This window comes from Halictus rubicundus, chromosome 8 (assembly GCF_050948215.1).
Source record: "Halictus rubicundus isolate RS-2024b chromosome 8, iyHalRubi1_principal, whole genome shotgun sequence".
NCBI lineage: Eukaryota > Metazoa > Arthropoda > Insecta > Hymenoptera > Halictidae > Halictus > Halictus rubicundus.
In genome coordinates, this window is record NC_135156.1 from 17610516 (window position 1) to 17638192 (window position 27677).

The 27677-nt window shown below is 47.3% G+C and overlaps 1 protein-coding gene across 2 annotated transcripts in view; it reads right to left on the reverse strand.

The window, feature by feature from the left end:
• Nucleotides 1-27677, reverse strand: part of LOC143356487 (uncharacterized) — a 79089-nt gene that overhangs the window by 28456 nt on the left and 22956 nt on the right. The gene's annotated exons all lie outside the window — the stretch shown is intronic.

A 27677-nucleotide genomic window follows, 5' to 3' on the forward strand; every position in this document is an offset into this window, starting at 1 on the left:
TACGCGACACGAGTAGAACAGGGGCTGGGGGTGGGGGTGGAGGCTTATTAAGACGAAGAATGTAGCTTCCGGGCTGGCTGTGCTCGTGCCTGGACCGCGTCGCGTTGCGCCAGCAAGTGGATTATGCTAATTCTATTCAGCCCGCTATATTTATCCCCGGGAATATGTTTCCTTATTCCCCCGGAACAAAGAGCCGCGCGCCTGTTCTCGTCGGTTAGTTCCGAAATTTTTCCAGGCTCGTTTAACCTGTCGATGACGAAGAGGTGGCTCCCGGGAACGGCCAGCAATCTCATAAAGGATAACCGGATTGCGAGCCGGGGGAGGAAACTCCTGTCTGCCCCTGATGATAGGCTAATTGCTAGCTTGGACCAGAACCAACATCATCTTTTTAGCCTGGACCAGAACCTGCATCATCTTACCTGTATCATTAGCAGCGGATTTCTAATAATGTCAGAGTGGATGCTACTTCTATGTTAACACTAGGTTTACGGGACCCGTCAAAATGACGGGTTCTAATTTTTTTAATTTACGATTACTGAGATTGTGAAGATCCATCTACGTGGAATTACTCAACAAACTTATTTCCTTAGGTATATATTATTTAAAAACTGGCTGAAAACTTGGATAGACACATTCTTCTTATTTTTATAAAGTAATGTAAAATACTCAGTTTTAATGCTCCGTGAATCTAGTGTTAACAGAGGCTTTTTTATGTAGGCTCTGATCCAGCCTAAAAGATGATGCAGGTTCTGGTCCAAGCTAAAAAGTTGATGCAGGTTCTGTTCCAGGCTAAAAAGTTGATGCAGGTTCTGTTCCAGGCTAGAAAGTTGATGCAGGTTCTGTTCCGGGCTAAAAAGATGATGCAGGAAAAGTGGGGACACTAAAACCCCGAGGGTGAGCACTCTCATTTCCTCTCTTACGCATATATTGAACAGAAAACACGCGGACATAAGCGCAGCACGAAAGGCGGGTTCCAAACCGATCTCGGATCGGTACGGAATTTCGTTGTATAGAAAACAGCGTGTAACGCGCGCGCGAAGTCAAAAGGCTAATTAATCGTTCGAACGGATGCCGAATCGTGCGAAAACGTGACGGTTGCGTGACGTCGCGGTGACGTCAGTTCTCGCGGGTGATGATCGCGACGGCATGCCGCGGCAACGCGATCGCGAATATCCCGGGAGGCCCGCGCTCGATGTCTTTGTCTCAGTGGTACGCGTGCTGCTAAAGGCTCTGTTTATTAAGTCGGTAAGCAGAATCTGGGCCAAACCCCCCGGCCCCATCCCCGCTCCCCGGGAACGCGTAGCGCCGAGTGGAATATGGTAATTCGGTAGAGGCTGCTGCCATCCTCTCTCCTCCTCGCCTTGATTTCTCCTTGTCTCGTCCCGTTTCGTCTCGTCTCGTCTCGCGAACCGAACATACGGCGAGCACTGGGAGTGTGCCGCCGGAATTGCGAGCGCAACTTGTGCGCGCATGGTCAATTGAACGCAGCTCGGCCGCCTAAGATTGGATCAGACGACTTTTCGGATTGTCGACTGAAACCGGAAATGCCGATGACTCGCCTCTCGGAACACGGTGCTCCTTGTCAGAAGTAATGAATCTAAGGTGGAGACAGCGGATCGCGCGCATTTATTTACAGTGACTTCTCTATATATGTCGCCAAGGCCTGGATGATAAACGTCGCGGAATCATCCCCACTACCGCGGGAGGAGAGCCCTCGGACGCCGAGGAGTGTGAACATAACACGACTCGGGTGTGTGTCCTGGACAATACATGACGCTGGCACGACCCGTGTTACTGACATATATCGAGAATTCACTGTAATGTGTTAGTCTCTGCTCACTAAATCGTTCAATTGATGCAAACCATTTTTATTCTGCATAAGTATCCTCGGTTTACCCTAACGAGGAAAGCTTGTAGCATGCAGCGGGTAATAAATTCAGAACTATGGAAAGAGCGCGGTAAGTAGAAAAGGTCGTGCCTGGTCAGACACGCCGGGCACTCTTCGAACGCGATTACCTCGGAAATTGGACTACACACGTGAAAAATTTGCTGCACACTTTCGATGCAGTTTTCCGGGTAGAATCATTTTCTCGGTGGCGAGGGTTACCCGCGCCGCGGGCAAACAAGATGGCCGTCCGGAGCGGGATTTCTCGGGGCGATTTTAAAAATCAGTTTCGGCGGTTATTCCGCGGTGAAAAAGGACGGTATCCCGGCAAGGAGGGAGTAGGAAGAGGCGGACGCGGGTTAAATTGGCCGCACCGGCCTCGAAATTGGGTCGGTGCACGGGAAAATCGACTGCAGATTGAGAGGACCTCTTCGCGGTGGATCAAGCTTCGAGCCCCGAGCCCTGAGCCCCGTCTACTCCCCTCTCCCGCGCACGCGGCCAACCCTCCTTTTCTTCCCTTCGAAAAAACCTCTCTACCGCCGGTGGTCGTTTCCATCGATGCGCAATTGGGGCTGGCGAATCGTCGGCCAAGAATAGGCAAAAGCCCGGTTCGAGGATCGACGGTTTCTACGGTCCCCTGGTCTCTACCCTGATCATTACGGCTGCTATACTCCTCCGTGGGAGGAACGGGGAAAGAAGAACGGTTCCGCCGAACGCCTATCGCGCTCCAGTTCGGCTGCACGGCCTGTTGCAACGCATCGGCATCAACCCGATACGCAAATTGGCCGTGATGCTCAGACCCGCGCTGCAATGATTCGGTGATCGCGCCGGCGACTCCTGTAATTGGAACTTCTGCCGCCATTGGGGCCTAGCAATGTCCTGGGGCTAGCACGGTCGTTCCAGGATTTACCGGATCAGAATCAATACAGCCGACTGTTCCATCGGAACCGATTGCATAAAGATCCCATAGCGCCGCAAGCACCGTGCGACGCGATGCCTCCTCCGAAACGGGGTAGGCTTTCTGTTGGGTCTCGTGGATCGGGGCTGGTTGGCATTAATTAGTATGTCCTCGGCAATAGTAACGAGGCGAGCCCATCCCACGAACGGAGTACTCAAAAGCAGCGTCGCCGTCGAAAAGATCGCAAAGGGAATCGCGTCTTCTTCGGCCGTACGTTGAGAAATTTTTGGGGGTAAACTGGAGAACATACGTTTTTTAAACTCTGCAGACTCGTTTACGAATGTTTAGGCTGCACTCGTGAATTTTTACACGTTGCTGTCGTTAGTACCACAGTAGCTATACCCAATAGAATACCTGTTTGAGAGGGCGCATGTTTCAGAGGTGAACCGAGTTGTTGCCAGTGATGACGTATACGCAACGTCGGTAATAAAGAGATCTACATCGGCCGAGCGAAAGCTGCTGATCGGCCACTTGCCCGGAAGCAGGCGAGCCCACCGACACTTTTTCCTGGCAGCTTTCCCTGTCGGATCGAAGCGTCCAATGGCGACCGGTCATCCACGTCCGCGGATACGGGACAAAGTGATAAAGCTAGATGCCGGGTAGACTTTGTCGGACGTCGAATATTCCGCCGGAATTGAATGGTCCCGTTGTCGATGGTTATCGGCCTGACGGGATTCGGGTTCAATGGAGAGAGAGAGAGAGAGAGGCTTCGTCTACAGGGTTTTCGCGACGAACCGCGAACCAGCTGCTACCAAAGGCGAAATGAACGGATGACGAGCCCTCTCCCCCCCCCCCCGGAACTTTTCGATATCGAGCAAAGAGGAGAGATGAGAGAGAAGGGGTGTGCATCGATCCTCGAGGCATCGCGTACCAATCGGAATCGAAAGTCATGCTTCTCCCTCGCGCGCGAGAAGCTATAATTACGCAACAGGTTGCGATAGCTTCTTCGCGAAGGATTTACGAGCAGCGCCGATGCGTGACGGGCAGAAAGCGGGCCGAGCCGGGCGTTTCATTCGATAAAAATGTCAGAAGAGACGGTCGGCACGCCGATTGATCGCTGCGACCGGACCGGGGGAAAACCCGCTCCGCGTGATCAATAACGCGGAAACAGTTCCGCCGCCGCGTCGCGCAGCGCCGCGCCAAGCCGCTTGCCAGTCGGATAAAGGTGACTTTAACGACCGTTCCCGGAACGATTTCGTGACCCTATTCCTCGAAGATTAAAGGATTGAGGCTCGGTAAATGTTAATGGAACGGCGACGGAACGAGGAGGACCAACTCTCGGTTTTTCCGTCGCGTCGGAAAATTCGCGACTCGCGATCGAGCAGATTCAAAGAGGAGGAGGTGCGCTTTGTCGGGGCCATCACGAGGATCCGCGCAGGTCCTGAGCGTTTCTCGATTCTACTCGGCGCATCTTGAATCACTAAACTGCGGATTCTATGGATCTATGAGAAAAATTACTGGATGTACAGCGAGTTCTCGATATATGTCAACAACACGGGTCATGCCGTCAGGAAACATACCCTAGCCGTCTTATGTTTACACTCCTCGACCCCGATCACGGGATATACGGTAGTGGGGATAATTCCGCGACGTTTGTCATACAGGCGTTGGCGACATATACAGTGTGTCCCACGAGCTCTGTACACTTGAATATCTTGGTTATGTCCAACAATAGGAGAAAATGTTACTTACAGAATATGTATAAATGATATTCTTGCCGGTGGAGGCGTAGAGAAGATATAGAGGTCAGCTTTGTTTTTTTAAATGGAATGTCCAATTTTTTATGCTCGATTTCGAAATCCTAAAGTGTATTTGTGTATTTGTGGATTGGGAATGCCCTACGATTCGATAATGGCCGAACCCGTTGGATGACATTATCGGACGTTTGGACGTATCGGAGCAGAAAAATATTTTGAACGGTGCCGATCGACTATGAATTTTGATTTCAGCGTGAACGCCACTCGAGGTTTGGCGGAGGATCCTCGGCGCGATGGACAACCGCCGTAAAGACACGTCCGGCAACATTATGCGAGAACGCCACGGGGAAAGTTCGGTGGCGGAGTTTTACAGAAGTTGAACAGCGACGGGTCTTTTTTTTTCTTCTTTTTTTTTCTATGTTGGTCGTTCGCGCAGCTCAATCTATAGATTCCCCTAACCCCGATATCCGAGCGTACATCCCCCGGGCGTTACGAGACAGATGCAATGTGTCTACCTATTCGTGGAATAGGGTGCCTGCACATATGTGGTCGGACGAAGTTGGACGTTGGCAGGGAAAAGTGCCAGAAGGTACTGAAAAGGGAAGGAAATAAGCGCTGTACGTGGCGAAGGCGGTTTCCCGGTTGCCAAAAATCAAACTTTCTGGACCGTGCTGCTGCTCTCTCGTTTCGGGGGGTGCTTGGCCGCGGGAGGGTGTAGGAGGCGCGGGGCGTCGCAGGAGCGTGGAGGGGCAGAGTCCAAGTGCGACCATAAATAAAATAAAATCCGGCCCGTAGATAACGGCCGCGTATTTTGCAATATTATATTCGGCGGCCGGTTTTCAATTGTGCGTTAGTCGTTTGCAGAACGGGAATATCCACCGGTTGATTAATATTTGCCTGAAAGCCCCCGGTCGTTCCGCGCAGTAAAAGCGAGCTATTTAATTAGATCCTACGGGCCGAGTCATTATATAAATAAAACGCCGCCAGGAAGCGGGACGAGATAGAATTTTCAACCGGGTTCAGCCGGGTCGCGCGATACCAGAGACGAACGGAATTTCAATGCTCCTTTCGGCCCTTCCCGATCGAGTCCGGGTCCTCGCGAAATTATCAAAGCGCCTTTTCCGGACTATTTTTGGCCACAGCAACGTCTTAGCTGGCCGAGGGAGCTGAAAGCTCGATCGTTTTGGCGATCCTGTCGCGTCGGAGCCGTGTCAACTTTCGAGCGATCGTCGAAATTTATTTATTTGCTCCGTCGTTTATTTGTCCGTTCGCTCGACGATCGCGAACCGATTGGTCCGCCAGAGCGCCAGGCAATCTCCGTAGATCAAACACGCGCCGGTCTGCCCTCTCGTTCTTGCGGCCGTAGGTTCGCGCAGAGAGCTGAGTAAGTAAATGCTGGCTGGCGCGACCTGGCATCATCAGGATTTTATCTGGCCGGTAATTCCTTTCTATCGGTTCCGCGGCGCCGGCAAAAAAGTCAATTTATTCAGGTTCGTGTGCGACTCGCCGTTGATAAATGTCCCATTTCCGATCCCCCGGATTTATTCTCTGTCCGCAACATGTTGCCTCGACCCGATCGCGCCGCGCTCGACCCTCCTCCAACGCGATTAATTCGTACCGCCTGTATAAGAAACTCGGAATCACCGAAAATCGGATGAAATTAAATTTCATTTTACATCTATCAAATCGCAATTTTTGTCCCGCGTTATACGACGGTTTACACTGTGTTACCGGGAAAGCAGATGCTCCGGGGCTTCTGTCTCTTTGGATCTCGATCGGGGTTAAGTGACCGGAAATTATGCGTGTCTAATAACCAGCGGATGTTTGTGCAATTTTCAAGTTTTGTAGGCAAACTTTAGGAAAGCGGAAACAAAATCTAATTTTACTCAGCTTTGTAGATAAAAGTCGTACTAAATTTTCTGGAATTTTATATCATAGCATTTTTTGAAGATTTTCGGACCCGCATTCCGGCGGATAACTTTGCAAGAATTGCGAAGAGCAGAAATCGTGTAATCCAGCTTCTCGGTGTCTCTCGATCTCGGCGTCGGTAATCTCGATTCTGTAGCGAGAGACGGCGCGGGTCAGTTGAGATTTCGAAATTCTAAGGGATCCCGGGCGTGTTCCGTTTTTTACGGGCGAGGTTTTCAGTCGCGTTTTACGACTCGACGGCGGCCGTATGCATCGGGAATTAGTGTCCCCGCCGATTCGAATCCCCCGGAGCGTGCCTCCTTTCACAGCCGCGGGCGACGCTTTATCTCCCGACGTCATCAGGGTCATCCGAACAAAGATCGGCCGCGCGAGTTTCTGCAGCACATATATACCGGGTTACACATTCGTCATTCCGATTTCCGGTAGAGGCGTTTTCAATCCCCGGGCTTCCCCGCAATTTATACCCGACCGAGCGAACCTATCGCGATCCCATCGACAAAACAGGCACATGTATTACCCAGACTTGTCTATCAGAAGTTGGATAAGGCCGGCTGGCGCGACCTGGCATCATCAGGATCTTATCTGTCGTCGGTAATCTTGCTCCATCGGTACCGTATCCTGGGTCCCCTGCACGCGTCATACATCACCACGTCGCGCCGCAGACACGACCCACACGTACACGTATTACATACACGTACGTCCGGGATCTGACGCTTAGCTTTTTGCGAGGGCGTCAGCGGAACGTACCCTACACCCTGCGACCCGGGTTAAGGGGGCTGGCAGGCATTTGGCCTTGACTGTCACGCTATGTTATTTTACGTCTTAAATAGGTAAGCAATCAATTAAAAATGCATACCATCGTGTTTGTACATGTCTTTGCTACGTCTGTATGGAGCCTTTTTTCGATACGAACTGCGGCAGCCATCTTGTGACGTCATACTTGCTTCAGAATTCGAATTTTCTGCCGAATATTACAAATTACTCCACGATGAGGTAGAAATTCGCAATTTGGGCTCCATACAGACGTAGATTGGACTTTTAGGAAACACAATTGACCACTTCTAAACTGCTCATTGCAATATTGAAGCGACAGTTTGTCAGTTTCCTTGCATACGTATATGGATTTCAAACCATGCCGGCCCCCTTAAGGACGCTAAACTTTCTCGATACGGTGAATTCTCGTTACGAGTCAGTTGCGCCGTTCTGGTGACCGACTCTTAGACGAAATCCGAGGTTGTCGCCGAGCGTCGCGTTTGAAATACATGAAATTGTGAACACTGATAGCCAACTGTGGTAAGACACGTTTAGACTGGTGTTTACACAGTTTTTCTCCTATTTGAAAGTTTGTTGTAAGTCAAGATGAAACCACTTAGTGCAGATAGAAGGAACAGTATCATTTCATTGTGCGATAAAGGTTTTTCACTACGGCAAATTGCAGCAAAACGTGGTGTAAGTCATACGATGGTTGCAAGAATAAAGAGAACCTATGATAGTGTGTCAACTTCTTCAAGAAACGCCGCAACTTGTTTCCGACAGAGCTGCGCGTGAAATTGCACATAGCCTTTGGTCTGAAAGTGATAAAACTCCAAAAATCTGAAAACGTTGGAGTAAATGCAAGCGAATGGACCATTCGCCGCTCCTTAAAGAGAATCCGGTTCAAAGCGAAAGAAAAGAAACGCAAACCAGCTCCTTCAGACAAAAATATTAAACTACGAAAAACATTTGCTCACACATACAAACAGTGGACAACAGAAGATTGGAAAAGAGTGATATGCTCTGACGAAACAAAAATTAATAGATTTGAATCTGATGGAAGGTCTTGGTATTGGACTTCGTCCGAAAATAGTAATCAAGCAGGTAGCATAAAACAAACTATGAAGTTCGGGGGTGGCTCAATTATGTGTTGGGGTTGTTTTACTCGTAAGGGTGTTGGTCCCTTAGTTCGGATAGAAGGTATCGTGTGCAAAGAGCATTATTTAAATATTTTGAACATTCGGTGGTTACGCGTGCTGTTGAACAAGAGTCGGCTGGCGCGTCTGATCATCGTCAACCGATTCTACTTCATGCTAGGTCGAGACACGCCGTACACACATGCGACAACGTTGCTTCGATCCAAGCGCTTCGAGAGCCGGGAATTCCCCTTACGCGAGACTTGATCAACGGCGAGCAAATCAAGTGCACTTGCGTTGTCTAAATATTTACTGGCGAACGGAAAACTGACGTTGACGGAAGCTGCGTCTTCTAAGAAGATAGAAAAACAGCGCGTCTTCCTTGTCAGCTGGCGTTTACGTTCGAACAGGAAAATCGCGGGGAATTTCGCGCGGCGGGAAATTTGAATTACAGTTTCAAGACCGATAAGGAACCTTATCTACCTTGCGGCTGTGTAGCTTGCGAATATTCACGATTTCACGATGCAAAGGTATAATGTTAAATGATGCGGTTAAACATGACCATATCCTATCGATAATGTTCACAGTAGTGATCGCTCGAAACTGTTATAATTTTCCCGTTTCAATCATTTGGAGACGGTGGAACGAAAAATGGGACAAAAATGAAAGAGAAAAATTCTCTAAAAAATGAAAATTTTTTGGTAATACGATTTATCAATGTCTAATGCGTGAAACTGATAAGTTTCTTTTCTGTATTCTTATTTATAACTAAAATAACTGGAACAATAAAAAAACGGAACATGTTCAAAATTCGTTGAGAAACTGAAAATATGCGTGTAAAATATTATACTGTGTGCCAGATATATTTATCAATTTTTGGAAGTGGATTAACGGGTAAATCCGACGACGGAGAATTTTTTCCCACATTATTCTCCGCGAAATCGCTTGTATCGTTTTTCTTTTCCTTTTTTTTTTTTAAATATCATTTCGTTGTCCAATAAAATAGAGGAAACGAGTAGCGATCACGGGGTGAGATCGTCGAGGGAGCAAACGCGTCGGTTTGGTCGATCGGATCCGGTGCGTGTCGGCGGTCGAATCAAAATTCAAAGTCCGACTATGGTTTCTCGCGCGTATGTAAACCACGGGGGCGAATCGAATCAGCGCGGTGTCCGATGCCGGGCATAAAGTGACCCGGTATGGTAATCGAAACGGGAGCACGTCCGCGCCATATCCGAGCGTGAGAAGTGTGAAGGATGCTGCCTCGAGCGGATTTTCGTAGCGATGTTTCGTGATTGCGCATCGATTTTTCGTAGCGGGTTGTGGGCGGTGAGGGGCCAACAGGGGTTGGTAAGGGGGTCGGTGGAGATACGGTGGCGTGGTGGGGGAGTTTTATTTGAAGAGCGACACCAGTGCCGGTTGTAAATTTCACGGGGCACTCCTCCTCCTCCTCCTGCTGCTGCTGCCCTGGTTCTAGCCGGTTCTGGTCGACTCTCCCGCCGGCAAATAAACAGCTCCGTTAAATAAATGCACCGTTTGCGTATTAATCCCACACACGTGACGACTGCATTACGGCCTTCCGTAAATTTACCGTGCCGTACAGAAACGGAGGAAATTCAACACAACGGCGGTGGGCTGGCAGCGTTATCGAAAATATTCCCCTGTATCGATTCCGGCAGCCCGCCGCGCCGCGTCGCGTCGCGCCGTAATTGTGTCACCGGGCAAAGTGGCCGGAATCAATTTTATTCGCGCGCTCGGGCTACGGCCGTGTTTACACGTGCACGATACTCGAAGATGTCAACGCGAATCTGCCCGCTTCGAACGCGCTTTCTCTCGTTTTCAACGTTGCCCGCGAGGCCATTTTTTCCCTCCCGGGTAGGTGTACCTATTTCGAGGCCAACAATAATTGGCTTCTTTTTCGCAGAGAATCAAGACAAAATATAGCTCAATTTCTAGCTGGAGATATTTCCCACCGCGCGCTACTCTCGATTTCATCCAGAAAACTCTACCAATGGCATAAAAATGCTTGGGTACCGCGGCATTATATATTATATTATATTACCAAATATCTGCTTAATCTCGTCAGCTCATGACCAGCGGGCACTAGATTGAACCTTCCTTTTTCGAATGAGCCCTTTACCAGCGAAAAATATTCTCATAGAAGGACGAAAAGTTGATTCACGTAAAACCATTTTTCGCTCAATTTTGTCGGTAACGTAGTCACTCTACCTTATCGCGAATTACAGATTCTTAGCTCTTAATTTTTGGCCTACTTCTAACGCTTATATTACCAAATATCTGCATAATCTCGTCAGCCCATGACCAGCGCCCGCTAGATTGAACCTTCCTCTTTCGAATGAGCCCTTTCCCAGCGAAAAATATTCTCATACAAGGACGAAAAGTTGAGGCACGTCAAACTATTTTTCGCTCAATTTTGTCGGTAACGTAGTCACTCTACCTTATCGCGACGGACCAATGCCGCCAGATAAGCGGCAAAAATCAAATTTAAATCATCTTGTTATCCCATTAATCTGAATGTATATTAATAAATTTTCACTGAAATATATTTTCCTTTCTATACTCGATATAAAAATGTCGAGTCCACAGTTTCTCTTCGTATGAAAAACAGCTTGGACCTGGTGGGAAGTAAACTTGAAATACTTCCGGACCGTTAAGGGTCAAGGGTTCCCTCTCTTTCGCTACGGAACCTGCTGCAACACGATGCAATTCAATTGCATTGTTTAGAGTAATTGTGCGATATTAGGCGAGCGCAAAAACTTCTGTCGATACCGGTCGATAAGCTGATTCATAGTCGTGTTTAGCGACAACGTTTCACAGCGAAAAATATTCTCATACAAGCATGAAAAGTTAAGGTTGAGGCACGTCAAACCATTTTTCGCCTATTTTTGTCGGTAACATGGTCACTCTACCTTATCTACGGAGTCTTGGCTCTCAAGCATTCGGAAAAGTCGAAAACAGTACTCATTAATTATTTCAATTTTTTCGGATGCGCGTCGGACGCATCGAATTTTGTACGAATGGTCTGCTGCTGTTGGCATAATCGGACATCGACACGGAAACGCGGTAATTACGACTCGGATTCGCCTTACGCGAATAATTGCCCTCCCTTTGCGTTCTCGGCGCGCAGTAATATTTATTCACCGTGGAGATAGAATGATTAACATATTTTTTTTTGTCGGTGAAGGTACATATCCCGCAAATGGAACCACACGATTTTCCTCCGCAGCGCCGCGCCGCTCGGCTTCCAGTTTTCGCTTCAGCATTTTCGACTGAATGCCCCGCGAAATAGAAGGGGAACACGTTCGCGTCATCTCGCGCCAAATTAGGAGGCCGAAATTTGTTCCGTCGTGATTAAAACGTCCCTCGCGATTCTTCCATATTTTTTTTTCTCGTTCGCCATGCGCGCGCTTCTCGTTCGCCTCTCGCCGACGAATTTTCGAGGCTGCGCCGCTCGATTCGGATCTTCGAGAACGATCTACGGAGTTTCGATTCGCGATGGACATCCCCGCTTATTAATATTTTTCCCGTTTGCTAAAAAAATATCTGTGGACGCAGGACCGCAGTGCATTTTCGAAATTGCTTCTTTAGAATCTTTAAAATTGAACCAGCGACTTTTTCATAAATTCTGCGGCACCATTATATACCCCGTGCGACGTCGCTCCGTTCAGAAATCATTTGACTGTTCGATATCCTCCAATTAAGACAGCATCTAAATAAAGACTTTCTTTTTCTTCTAGGAAATGACGAAAAATTATGAACGACAAAGTCTCGCGATAAACATGAATTTGTGATCACGTTGCCGCGTTCGATGTAACCAGGGTTAAGTGTCCGAAAACGGCGTGCCTCGTGGCAACGCGAAATCGTAAAATAATGAAACCACGTCGAAACGAGCTATTGTGGTCGCGTTTCTCGATAGAACGGTGGAAAAAATCGTTCGATACAGGTTGTGTATATGTGTATGTCTGTGTGTGTACGTGTCGCAAGTTGTAGCCGGTGTTTCGGGGCATTCCGTGTGCATCGTGCGGCGTCCGCATTTTCTTTGCTGTTCGCGTTTCCACTGTTCTCCCCGTGTTTCTCTGGTGGCACGGCCTCGTCGAATTCAGAGGCTCTCGTCCTCTCGTGCGGAAAAGGTAGTCGAGCCAGGGAACAGCGCATGAACGAAGAATACCACGCGATTGTTAGGCGTCCCCGATTAATCTGCGACTTCTTTTCCTCCTCCGACCCTCCGGCCCCTCTCCCCCCGCCCCACCCTGGCCTTAGGTAGTCGTCGTCGTCGTCCTTGATGTCGCTATATAGCGGTGCTCGTCTCTCCTCGTGATTGCGAGGACACAAAGACACAGCTTCACTCGTGCAGACGACGCGCTCCACGAAGAGAGACCAAGCTGGATACAGTTAAGAGGGTGAATGTGGGTGTCATCGACAGAGCCGACTAGCCCCGGCTCCTTTTCTTCTCGTGGACGACGCAGACGACGCAGACGACGTAGACGGTAATCAAAGTACCACCACCGTCGCCATCCTCGTAGCCATCGTCATCACCATCGTCGTCGTCGCCACCAATCCGCCTCGAAAACCAGTGAAAACGCCGGTTTGATTAGCCGTGCCGATTCCACTGGCGGACGATAAAACGGCCGCGAACCCCTTTCGTGGCGCCATTTTCTCGCGCTCGATGCTAACCCTCGCCATTCCCCCAAGTGGGCATATTTTTTTCCATCGATCGTAACGATAATTAATTTTTCAATTCTAATTCCAAGAACGCGAATTTCACGAACCCACAGAGATCTCGTCGGGACAACGACGAGTCGTTCGGAATGAAAATTTGTCTTCTGTGCGATTCATTCGTTTGCGAAATACGCACCGCGGTGCAGGACCGAGGCCCGCTTTCATAACGTACGAAATATTCGCGGTTATTCGGGAGGACTCGCGCGCGCGAAAGCCCCGAGCTATACGGATTTTTAGGGGAGGACAGATTAGCCGGGAACGAAGCGGCCCGAAACTAAACGGATGGACAGCAAGTATTTTTCTTTTAACCCTGGCGCAACTAACCTCTCCTGGAAACGACGATGTGCGAATATTCGAGCCCTCTGATGCCAGTAAATCCGCTGAACGTTTCGATTTGTACACTCGACGCCAAACCATTCAATTTCATGCAGGAGTTCTACGAGTACCAGACTTCTACTGTGTTGTCTCAATACTTCATGAAGGAGGTACGTTGCATTTAATCGAACATTTTACCGAGGAAGGGTAAACAGCAAATGCTGGCAGCGGAAGAATATTTCTCAGTACAGTGAATTCTCGATATATGTCGCCGAGGCATGGCCGATAAATGTCCCCGGTGAGGGGCCTATAAACTCGAGAGTGTAAGGAGTAGCGTAAGATCGCAAAGTATCTCCTGGCCGATACATGTCCGTCGCTAGACCCGTGTTTCGGACATAGATCGAGCAAACACTGTAATCGACAATTAAAACTGTTCATTTCGAAATCGGGGCACGAACGTCCGAATCGTCTGATCGCGAGCATCGTGGAATAATGGAATTTCCACGAAAAGTATGAATTGTCCAGGTGCTTTCGCGCACCTCGAGACAGTTCGACGCGGGGTCGTTCGGCCAGTTTCGAGCAACACGAAAAACACATTTTGAATATTCCATAAATTCGGGCGCGCGATATCGTCCGGCGTAACTCTGGCCGTGTGTTTCTCATTATATCGTTTCCCGTTCTTTCCTGTTTTTGCCGTGGGAACTGCATATGTACGTCCGGGTTAAACTGTCGCGACTAAAAAGTCCCGGTTAGCCGTGATTTACGCGAGATCGCGACCCGCGTGGGGCAGGATTTTTCGGGCCAATTTCGAAGAGGGCAAACAGTTGATAATGTAACCCGCCCCGCCCATCCGTTCGTTCGCGAGAATCCGGATTACGCGAGGCCGTGGCTAATATTAGGGGGACCCGTAAGTAATCAATTATTTTGAAATCCGAAACAAACTTTGTAGCAAATTCAAGTTTTTATTTCTTAATTTATTATATAATCTCCATCGTTATCAAGGACAGTTTGACCATGTTTCCTGCAAATTTTCAATCCCCCTCTTATAGAAATCCAGGGTTCGTCAAGCAAAATGTGACTCAAGGTGCCTGCTTGCATCTTCTACTGAATGTTTTATTTCTTAAATGATGCTCCAGAGATTTGAAAAGATGATAGTCTTTGCAAATAGTTGATTACTTATGGGTACCCATAATATAAAAATATCTGCACGATCGGAACGGGTTAGCCTCGTTGACGGTAAATCAAGCCAAAGCCCCAAGTTAGCCGCGCAGCGATCCGCCGATGTTTCAATTCAACTTTTTGAAAGCGATTTACGGACGGCTCGCAACACTTCGGACTGCGCCGAAGCAATGACGCGAAGTGAAAAGTTAATCAAACTGCCATCCCACCTCCCCCGTGTTCTTCCCCCTTGATTTTACCCTAACCTCGTCGGGGTTCGGTCCCCGACCGATGCTTGTTCGTTGCCGACCAACTCGAATATCAGCCTGTCCCCAAACTTCGTTTCGTTTCGAGCGAACAGCGCGATTCAATCAGCGAAACCTTGCGGGAGAATGAAACGTTTACGGAAAAATGTGCGAAACAACCCTTTGCGCGGAGCCACGACGCTTAAACTGATCCTGACGCATAGTCTCGTCATTGTACATTTTCGCACGAAGCCATTGTTCAATATTAACAGCAATTATTATCGACAACGCGTGTATTATCGTCCTAGGAATATATTCAGATTCAGGCAAGCGGACTGCAAGACTCTTTATGCAAAAATTAAAATTGTGTTTGGTAACTGCAGCGAACAGGAGCCAAACCGAAACGCCTTTCTCCCGTTAATAACTTAATTAAGCCGAAAACAATACACGCGTGTTCTAAAATTCTTCTGATCTTTCTACTGTTTCAAACCTCATCTGCTCGTTTCCATTATAAACGCAGCCGCAGTCTGACGACAAGTTGAAAACTGAGTGGCGCCTTTGGTCACACTGGCTTTCATTCAATTCGTGTGTCAAAGAGTTAAACATTTTTCCAGCTTCAAAAGCTACAACAATGACTTTCACGGAGGGCGATATTCCGTAGAAAATCAGAGCTTCTTTCAAAACGAAATTTCTCAAAAACCGAGGATCCGTCCCCGTCTGGCGGGTACAAAAAGAATTTCGCGAACCAGTTAAACAGTCGATACAATGGAAGTCTGTGTTACAACAGGCTTCAAAGCTCGGCTACCGGGGCAACTCGATGGTTGGTGAAACGCGAGAACGGGGATCGTTGTTTACCAAAATTTTGACAATATCCAGCGTCGTTAATTAATCCGCGATACTCCCTGGATTTTCCGGGGGCCGAGCGCCGACGTTCGAAACAGACGACTCGAAATCTCCGTTAGGTTCCGCCGCGATTCAGGCAAATTACAGTACCTCGAGTTCTTAAACGACTGAATTATTTGAAAACTTGGAATAGACTGAATTGAATGCCCATTCTACTTCCTCCGGCTCTTTTGTCGGCCTCTCTTTTAGCTCAGCACCCTCCACCGGTACCAGCTACCTCTCTCTCTCTCTCTCTCTCTCTCTCTCTCTCTCCCTCCCCTCTCGGCTACGTTCTACGGCGAGGTTGCTACAACTTTCATGATTATTCCTGGAATAGACGAAAATTCGTGATTATCGGCCAACGATCTCCACGGTATCGGGACCGGAAATAGGTTGTGGTGATCATCGACGTACCGGTCTGTCACATAATAATGAGCCGTTCACTGCACAAATCGATTAACTCCACTTTTTGAACAATCTTAAATTTAAGTGTCAAAGCACTTGGTATAATCATAACCTTTTATACTTATCATAACTTTCCGGAATAATAAAGATTAACACCATTACACGACAAAATTTTTTTGGCCATTGAATAATATATAATTTATTTCACAGGCCATTTTGATTAACTCCGTACTCCAATGTAAATCTATTGCAATAATGCAACTCAAATGCACTAGCAACCGCTGAATGATAACGGTACATTTTTCAGTGCCGCCTTATCAGAATTAAAGTGAAATAAATTAGTCAGTGACAATCTAATTGCCGCGGGATCAAGTACTTGTGAAGTCAAATTAATTATTATCAAGAATGAAGTTTAATTGGGTATGTTTTCACTTCTACTGTATACTTTTCAACATCACTCCCAGATCGTATTTGAGATTAAATTATTGTAAACAATTATTTCAATTTGTCGGTGGTTTTAAAGAAATAAATATTACACCGTTATAATCAAGATGAGTGAGACTAATAACAATGTGGATGTGGAAAACAGTGAATCATCTGATGGTTCTTCAATACGATTTATCAACAGACAGTCTGGCTCGAGAAAACGTTTATGGTTTTCTTCGGATTCTTCTGATTGAAATAGTAAAAATATTGCAACGAACACATTGATTGAGCGGAAAAGAAGTTGTAATCCTGATAATTGGGCCGGAAATTTACAAAAGCATGAAAAAAAAACAAAAGGTTTGGCATACAGGAATAGAGGAGTTTAGGTTAGTTTAGTTAATTTAGTTTAGGACTTTTATCGGCTAGGCATTTGGGATGTATGAGCTGTTCATTGCACAAATCGATTAACTCCACCAGTCACATAAAAATTGTAACATTACTGACGACTATTTTTTGGCTATCCTTTCTTATTAATTTTATATACCATTAGATAAAAGCTACATCTGAATTTATGCATTCTACAATATTTATTTGAATTTATATTATAACGGGAATTTTGAAAAACAATGTACATTATTTCATTGCATTTCTCAACTTTTTGTTTTATGGAGTTAATCGATTTGTGCAATGAACGACTCAATTGATGACACAATTGGATAATCGGTGACCGCGATCTCATAGTCGAAGTAAAGCTTTTCAATTTTCTTTCTCAAGTACGCCGTTATTTAACCCTTTCGCTTCGAGCGCCGGATACATCCGGCATCTATATGAGTGTATATAAGTAATTAATATAACATTGTATAAATCTTCTCATTTCAAAAATATAAAGAATGCGTGCTACATTAGAGCAACAATTGTTTCATTAAGCATAGTAATTATTTAAGACTCAGAAGAACGTAACAAAACCACGCGCATTGTGCACATTTCTGGCGCATGCTTCCGTTCGGTGACTTCACTTCGGCGGACTGGACTGCCGAAGCGAAAGGGTTAAGGGGGGAACCTTGAATTAGATAATGAATTTTTTCTCGTAATTTTGCCCAGGAATTTTGGATTTTGCTGAGAAAATTTCAAAAAAAAATCTCATTCATCGTCAAGATCCAAGGACGGATCTGAAGTCTGTGTCTGAAGGCTGTGAGGGGAAATTATTAATTAGAAAGTCACGTGACTATGCCGAGCCCTTAAGTCGGGCGAGCATATGGGATCGAGGGGTGGAATTTAGTGTCGGCGATGCAATTGCGAGATCGATGAAAATTGGAGGACGTAGGTGGTTCTCCTCTCTGTTCCTCCACGGAGCTCGGAACAAAATAAACCCTGCCACGGAGATGACAGAGAGCAAGAGAGAGAGAGAGAGAGAGAGAGAGAGAGAGAGGAGAGACGGCTGACGGCAGAGTCATTAGAAAAGTGCCCGGGGCCTACTCGTACCATGAGACGCCCCCGCGCAGGAACAGCTCGTTTCCCAACCCCCATCCTTGGGGGTGGGGGTGTTCCATCCACCGTTCCATCCAGAATTTGCTACTTTATTCGACGAAGCGGTACCATCCGCACCCTACATATTTCCATTAATTACCGTCGCTACAGGATACACGCGTGTCCTGGCCGTTTCGAAGGCGGATAATGGGTTTTTGTATGGAAAGTAGGTCCACCGGATTACGAATTTCAGTAGCATAAAGCATTTAATTGTTCCGTCTGGAACGGCCGCCATCTCCTTCTGGCGTGTTTGGTTCGTAAAACAGGGGATTATTTCGCGTGCCGTGATTCTCGTTCGCCGTTCATCGCCGGGAAGATACGTGGAACGCGGGTAGGGGGGGGGGGACCGGATTCTACCATTTTCCTCTCTTTATATTCTCATGTTCTCGCGGAACAAAATGGCCGCGAAAGTTCCACGGCCCTGCTCGAGAGTGCGCCGCCATAATTAGATGGAAATTGTTGCGCTACATACAGCGAACCGTGTACAACAAAATTCCAATGCGTTGGGCATAGTGTATTTTCGGTCGGAGTGTTTATAATTTTGACGCTTTATCCAGGGGAAGCCAAATAACAATCTTTTCAAGAATTCTGCTGCACCGAACGGAAGCTTAGAAAAGTCTTCTCTTACAGGGGAATCCTGAACAGAATTACTGTCGATGGATCCACCGAAGGATCTCCAGCCATGATTCCGAAATAATTATGGAACCGTCCGGATAATTTGGAGGAGCGATATCGAATAAATTCGGGCGAGGTTTCGCGGAGCACACCCCGTATATCCGCGGGTGGCTCGCGAAGCTAACGAACAGCTTGCAAGCGAACAAAAGCCTGTTGTTATTCGGGAAAGAGGGTAATTGTTCGATCCAGGCTAGCTGCGTCGAATTCCCGTTCGTTAAAATCTACAGCGGCATTTAGCCGTCGAACCGGGCCGCGGTATTATCCCGATAAAATTGAAACGTAACGCGAGCCAGAGCCTGTGCGGAGGGAAACGGATAGACAGAGGGGAACGGGGAGGGAGGGATGAAGAGAAAGAGAGAGAGAGAAAGAGAGAGAGAGAGAGAGAGAGAGAGATAGCAAGAGATATAATGGGGGATAAAGTATAACGGAATGATTAATTCCTCTCGAGCGACACCTTTCAGCCGATGCTCGGTTCTCGCGAGCCGGATCGGAACGGCAGGTGGCGCACGGGAAAACATTTTTCGAGCGGTCTAATTCTTTCGCCGTCCCCGTGCCTCCGCCGAACAATAATTTATCACGCCGTAAATTTTTCAAGAGGATTTTATACAAAGGAGAGTCCGCGGAACTAGGAGGCTAGAATGGAGATAAAGAAAGAAAAATAGAAACTGAAACGAGCGGCGAGGGGCAGGGTTGGGGGGGGGTGGGGGGTGAGGTGAGGACGAGGCGACCGAACGGGAGGAGGGATAGGAGCAGAAGAGGGTGCGAGAGGGTGGTTGTGAATGGAAAGGACGGGGGCTGCTGGGTGGCTCGGGGTAACGAGAAATGTAGAGCAGAAAATGAAAGACACGTTCAACGGAGAACGAGCGGGGGAAGAAAAAAAGAACGAGACGGACGGCGGAAATAAAAATACAGATAGATGAACGGATAGATAGATAGATGGCTAGATAAACAGATAGACAACCGGATAAACCTTTTATTTCGGCGAACGGAGGATAAAAGGGTGGGTAGAAATTGCCGGGGGAGGGGGGGGGGGGAGTGGGGATCGCGTCGGAGAAAGATGGAAGGAGGTTGGACCGAGTCAAAGAATGGAAGCGAAAGAGCGCGAGAGAACGCGAGAGAGCGAGAAAGGAATTGTGGAGAGGAGCACTGCTAATATCCCGGGGGCGGTCGTGGGATAGGGTGCACCTGCGCGTATGACAGATACGCCCCTGGCATAAAGGCGACATTTAGGTCACCGGCTTTTACCACGGCAGCCGGCTATACGCTACACATGCAGACACGGGCCGTGCCTCGCCGTGCGCCTCACCCTTAACGATGATCGTTTTCATTGCTAACCTCCCTCGCGCCCGATCTTCCATATTTTGCGAAAAGATTTCACCCTCGGACCAGGCTGCTGACAACGATCCCAAATCAGAATCAACCAGTTCGGAAGCGATAGAAATCGCTTTTTCAACTTGCACGCATTCATTTGCCGAAATTATTACCGAAAATGTTCCGCGATATTCTATGATAGAACCAATTTCGATCTTGCAAGCTGCCAGCAATCTTTCCGTGTCCCCTCTTATAGGGCAGACCTTCTCTTAAAGGGCACAGTCGAGTACAAAGGGATACGAACACGAATACAATATCCTTTTTATTGAACCCCCTTGTAATACATGCAGAGTTGGACTCCGCTGAAGAATCTAATAAACATTTACAGTATTCGTTTCTTTCAAATCGGAACACGTACTCTGTTGCTATCGATAGCGATATTTGTTCAATTAGCGAAGAAACAGGGCCGGGTGAAATATGAAACCACCCAGAATCGGATTTTTTGCACGAAGATTCGCAATCGAGTGATCAATATTTTTCCGTTCGAGTAAATGTATAATAAACAGAAACTTTCTTCCTCGTATAGAAAAAGTATCCGGGTTCTAATTAGAGCGGGGCTGAAAGAAATGGTAAAAGAAGAGGTTAACGGAAAGACGACCTCGCCCTACGAAGAATTAATCGGCCGAGATTTGTTCAAATGGAACAGCAGCGTAATCGACGTGCAATTAGAATGGGACTATAATGTTCGAGTAGCGGACGGGTGTTTCCCATTGGTCCGGGGCTCGGTGACGTCCGAGGATCGCGTGGTCTCGACGATAAGACGGAAAAATAGTTTTCCATTGTCTCGAGCGGGGGGGAAGTATTAACTATACGGGGCGCAAAGTTCTTAGGGAGCGGCGTGATTTTTCTTCCGGTGTTGGCTCGACCGACCGTGATCTGGTTAACGAGCAAAATGGCCGCCGCGGAGGATCGGTACGTTTCGGGTCGGTTCCAGTGTTTCGTTTTCCCGCGACGTGTTTTTATTTCGAGCGGGGCCATTCATTTTTCAATGCTCGTCCGGGAGACATTTCGGATATCGAAATTCGCTTGCCGAAACGATAGACGGATAATCGATAACACCATATATCGCTCGATTACTCGTTTCGCATTCCCGTTTAAAGCGTGCCAAGTGTGAGTACCCGCGCGAATGTCTCCCTCGTATAATCCGGGATCGTTTCCCCGTTAAGGCGGCGTTTTCATGACCCTGCTGCAGAAAAATCTCTCCTTTTCTCCCTTCCACTTTTTCCTCTCCTCTTTCTTTTTCAAAAGGAACGTAACACGACGACTGCATTAGGAATTTAATAGCGAGATTACGAACGCGCTCGGCCTCGGTTCCGTTTCCTACAGATTTCCTGCCGCTTTCTCCGTTTAAATCACCTTCTCTATTCTTCTAGAGCCATTTTAATTTACCCGATCGCGAGACGGACGAGATATACCCGGCGGTTTTGCATTTAACGACGTTGCCCGGGCACCGACCGCCGCCGCGGCGCTAAACCGTTCGCATAAAACAGATGAAATTAATCCTAAAAACTATTCCGCCCGTGTAATTGGCGCTGTCTAATTAGCGGAGACACGAATATCGTCCGGGGCTCTTTGCGATTCCGGTCCGCCGTGCGACCGGTTTTGCTTTCGACCGTTTCTCGTATTTTTATGTTTCCGCTGTTTGCGATACATTATTCAAGCGTGATATGCAGATTGGCTGCCAGTGAATTTCATACAATTTATTCTTTCGTAATTTATTCCTGCGGGCAGAGTGTTCTATAATTGTGCCGTGGTATCGAGTGCATAAATATATAATGGGCCTCCTATATTCCGACGGAGGAACAGCGAGAGAACGATGAAAGAGATAGAGAGCGAGAGAGAGAGAGAGAGAGAGAGAGAGAGAGACCTCTGTCCACATTTGCCACGCTTAAAGTGCTCTGCATTACGGGCGCGTAAACGTGACACGGCCCGGCTAAGTAAATTCGAGTCCGATGTAACTGATTGACGTTATAATTCCTGGCTATTTGCAGTCGGCGCTATTATTCCTCTTACGCGACGGAAAAGTAATCGATGCAATTGCACGACTACGCCCAGCCGACCGCGCCGAATGCAAAGACGATAACCTGACGGCGCGTTTCCAGGATGCCATTTACAAACCGCCATTGCACCATTGGTGTTAACGATTAAAGTTTAGAAAAAATATTTCCGTTGGCATTAGAACGTTAATAAATGATACCCCAAATTTCAAATCAATCTACGCATTACATTTTTCAATACAAATTCCTAAAACAGACTATTCACACAAGGTGAACTTTGACTGCCAAACTGGAAACCTGAGAAGTTCCATAAAATCAAGTTATTTGATGAAATAAAAATTGAACGAAATTAAATGTATGAGATTGAGTAGTCCTCCAACTTTCTTGCATTTTACAGATCCTAATCAAGTTTGATACAATGAATATGAATGAATTTTAAAACCTTCACGATTAAAATGCATTTTAAAACGAACGCAGGATGATTCTGCATGAAAAACTGCATCGAAAGTGTCGAACAAAGTTATCGCGTGCGAAGCATCGTTCGCAAGATAATCGTGTTTGAGAATTGCCTGACGCGTCTGACCATGCAAGACCTTTTCTACTTGCCGCGGGCTGGCGGCGCGTATTTCGAACTTGCGAGATCGATTGTCTCCGACATCCCGCGTTATCGACCCATTTTCCCACATGGAACTCTCGCGCGCTTATCGATCACCGATAATCGACGACGTCCCATTTTTCGACAATATCGATTACTTATCGATAACTTTTTATCCAGTTAATGCACTTTTCAGATCGTGCGTAACGAAAATATCGATAATTCGTCTATTCGATAACCGACACGTCGCGTGTCGATGAATATCCCCGATGAAACTTATCGACAATCAATCGACGGCGCCGCGATTTTCGAAACGACTTTGTCGAACCGAAATGTTCGACATGGCCGCCGATCGCGGCTCGCAAGACCAAAAGACCGAGCGCCGGATTTCACTCGACCGCAAACTTTTGACCTTTTCGCTCTCTATAAAATGATATGGTTTTATTGCGACGGGATTCCAACCTCGAACCGAGCGAACACGTCCATTTTACGAGGCTTTTAAACAAGATGGCGCCGTCGTGACCATCCCCCGGACAAGAGTGTGGAGATTGGGAGCACAAAGCGTCTAACGATCGAAACGTGTTTGGAAGAGGAAAATAAACCACCGCCGCGCCGGCGGTACAGGGTAAAATTCGCTCCGATGGCGCGCACGCATCGCCATTTTTGAAAGAGGGACGTGTATCGGAAAACGCCGACAACGTAGACAAGAGTGTAACCCGGACAATGGGCTGGGTGTATCAGTCTGCGATAAGTTATTGCTGAATTAGTCGTCGCACTGTAGTCGGAATTCAATCCCTCGAAAATAATGCCCAGCCGCCGCCTACCTGTCTATCGAATCCCGCCATTGCTCGATTACTTCTTTCCCTCTCGTTTTCTTCGTTTTCGCAGTCTTTTGATCTTGCTTCTGCTTCCTCCATTAAAGAAAACACACACCAAATTCAAACTCACACGAACGTCCAGGCAATTTCTCGTTACTGACATTTCGTTTCACTTGGACCGTGATCGGTCGCGATCGCGCATGCGTATAAACACACTTGTCGATCGTTCCGTCAGAGAGGAAATGAGAGTGCTCGCGCTCGGGGTTTTAGTGATCTCACTTTTCTGCATCATCTTTTTAGCCTGGAACAGAACCTGCATCAACTTTTTAGCCTGGAACAGAACCTGCATCATCTTTTAGGCTGGATCAGAGTCTACATAGAAGAGCCTCTTTTAACACAGAAGTAGCATCCACTCTGGCATTATTAGGGATCCGCTGCTAATGATGCAGGTAAGATGATGCAGGTTCTGGTCCAGGCTAAAAAGTTGATGCAGGTTCTGGTCCAGGCTAAAAATTAGACTAGGGGGTAGCACTATACCGGGGACACTAAAATCCCGGGCGTGAGCACTCTCATTTCCTCTCTGGTTCCGTGTTCAGGTATACTGCCCGGCGAATTATGCGAGTTTCCGTTCGTTCTGCGCAGGGTCGTCGTCGATTGGCTGCACTCCAAGCACCTCCCATCAAAAGATCATTTCGAATCCGCCGAATAGAAATGGATTATAATTATATTCTGAGGGACAAATGAATGGAAAGTGCTTGGATCATCTTGTCGCACTTTGAACAAAAAGGCTGAAAAAACTGGAGCGGATCGGGCGACCACTCTTCGCAGACGAAAGGTCGGCAAATTAGGCGAAACGATTACACTAGTCTCATTCGTACCCTATCGACGAACGGTACAATTTTTGCAGACAGACTCGCCGCAGAAATTCGTTGAGAACCGCTGCGTCCCGCGTGGCGCTCGCGAATTGCCAACTTAACAATGGTGAACGAGTCACTAGTCGATTGACACCGTTGTTTTCTGCCCGGCTTTTTTTAATGCCACGAATAACCGCGCCGCCCTTTTTTCCCCCAATTCCCCATAAATTCCGGGACGCGGATGTTGTCGATGGCCGAGGGGATGAAAGGAACAGAATTATCCGGCTTTTTGTCAATACGTTCGTCCGGCATTATTCCGGCTGGTCCTTTGAAAAAAAAACCCCGAGCGAATCAACAATGATAAATTTGCCGGATGACGCGAATAATTGTCCCGCCGCATGGAAAATTCGGGCTGGAGGGGAGCATACCGTTGAAACAAAGGCCGGTGGAGGGGGGGGGGGGTAGCAGAGTAGACAGTGGTTCCACCATCGGTTCCAAAACGTTCGACGCGTCCTCGTTGTTTATGATTTTTTGTCTGGCAAAAAAGCGCTCGAGTATGAACAGCCGAACTATGAATCGTTTTATAATTTTTTTACGGTGCAGTCTAGTGTTAATTTCAGCGTGAAACGGAAGAGGGCACGGAACGATCGCGGGAATTTAATGTATCTGTCACGCGTGCGGCCCGTTACTAAATCCTGTGTGTAACGTCATTAAATCGGCAGGAAAACGCCGGCGTGCGTCCCAGCCGCGTTTTGTTTCCCCCTTCCCCACCGACCCTTGTATTTTGCCGTATTGCAACGCGTGACCCGCATCGGAGGCGCTAATTGTAATAATTGTCTGGTTCCCAGGCGTGCCGTAAAAGCGGCGAAAGGACACGGGCACGTCCGAATTTCGACCGATGTGTACCGGCCGCTTCAAAATTATCCGAATATTTGATGATTGCTCGATTCCGCCATCGCGGGACACAGCACGCACTATAGCGAATGGCCATTTTAGCTGGAAAAAAGTCATGTCAGAAAATAGATATAACTTAATAATAATAATTCATTTAATAGCTCCTGGACAGGCATATTTTCGTTTCGAACCACAGTGCTACCAAACAAAATAAAAGGTTCGATTCTTCGAGCATCGTCCTCTGGACCATTTTCTCTGACAAATATTATATTAACCTTTTGCACTCGGCGCTATTCTAATCCTAAAACCAAATTTTTCTTCCGTCTTAGAATATTTTCATTTTATTCATACGAAACTGATCCGACTTCCACATATAATATTTAAATGTTTGGTAATCTATTGACCTCAAATTTCGTAATATGACAAATATTTTGTAATATTTTTTGTAATTTCCTTGAAATAATGCCACAACGATTTTTAGCGGCGCTTCGGAGTCACCACTCGAGTGCAAAGGGTTAATATTTTCTCTGACAAAGTCAGAGGCGTATTGTATAAAGCTGAAGCAAAAATTGACGAAAAGGTTACAGAGGTTTGTAATCGAAAAGCTAGAATTAATTTGAATGGAACGGAAACGGATCGAATGTTTTTGGTTGTAGGAGAGCAGCGACAAATGTCAGACAAAGGTTTTTCAAGCGAATGGATAAACCTGTTTGAAGGTACGACGGCAGTCTAGGGAATCGACGATATCCCGTTACTGCGTCAGGTTGAGGTTATGCTCGTTTGAGGAGTTACGCTCCCGGGGAGGGAACTCGCACGGCGAACAGTTAACGCCACAGATACGGAACAGTCGTTACCCTCCGGAAGTGTCTTGGAGCTTACGGACGCGAGCGAATGCAGCGACGTGGCCCCGACAAAGCCTTGTCAGGATCGAAATTGGCGTCGGGACGATAATTTTCCTCTTGTTGTACGCCGTGCCTCGTCTACGCGGCCGTTCACCGTTCTCGAATTATTCTCACTTAGCAAACTAGTCTCGGGGTTGACTAAATTCCCGTCACGGTGTCGGAGAAGCGGTGCAAGTTTTATCGTCCCGTGTAAACAAACCGTGGCCTCTCGCCGTAAGATTAATCCACCCGGTGGATTTATTTTTCATTTAAGGAATCTCTGCGAAACAAGAAAATATAATAATAGAATAACAGAAAATTCGAGATTTCGATTATCCTTCTTCTTCGTCAGGGTCGGCGACGTTAATGTTTAATTCAGTACCTATAATTTTCTGTAACAGAAGTTCCTGAGAACACGGCGCATTAATATTTACACGGGTTGTTCGCCCCTGAAAGTGTGCTCGAACGCGCGGCGTTGTTCGAAGATTAAGCGTTTTGGAACAGTAGCCTCCTAAAATTTCGCTCTAAAAGCTTTGCGTCGCTTACAAGGCCGGGCCGCGGGTGTACGTGCGGCAATAAAGATCATTTTGAACAGCTCTTCCACGGCCGCAGTTTCAACTGCTCATGAGTTCCATTAGATGCTACAGTTTCGGCCAATAATTCTGGAACAGTCTGTACGCTGATCTACACGGGTCCACTATGCGTGTAGATGCACGATTCGTGACTGTTGTAAGGCTGTGGCGTGGCTGCCCGGAGAACACGGGTATTACCGTTTTATGGAGATTGCCAATTCGCACGCGCGCACGCGGACGGCGAAACTTCGAAATTATTTAATTAGAAATTCCTTGTTGCTAGGAATTTTACATGTACCCCCTCTCTCTCTCACTCTCCTCTCTCGCCCTCCGCCTCGTCGACATAAGTACGCAAACTAAATGTGTACTTTGCGTTAAGCGGTCACGGATTTGAATACTTCAAAATCTCCTACCGTGGTCCCGCTCATGCTCTCTCGCCCTTTCAGTTTCAAAGAATTCGAAAACTCCGCGCTCTCAGCGTCGCGGTGCCGCGCGCCGTTGCGCCAGTCGAGTCTCGGTTAAAAAGTTCACCTTTCAGACCCGCGGAGCAAACAAACACTTGCCGAGGATACCTCCTTGTTTTTCCCCATGGCCGATGAATTATGGGGCCGGTTTACCCGTTGCGGAAACCCTCCGCGCGGAGGAATTCGCCGGCCGGCCATTTTAAAACATTCCGAAGAACAATCGATGTAGGTTTTTATCCTCTAGAAACAGATATTAAATTATTATTCGTTTATAAGTAAAACAAAAATCCTTTCGTAGCAATATTTACATTGGAATAACTCTCCTCGACCTTCGTGGGTCCTTGACGCCATTTTGATCGGAGCACCGTGTATGTTTGGGAGTCGCCTGGATTTTTCGCGGAGTATAAATATTAGTAATATTTACATTGAAAAACGGTCCACGACCTTCGTGAGTCCTTGACGCCATTTTCACCGTGTGTGTCCGGGAGTCGCCTGGATTTTTC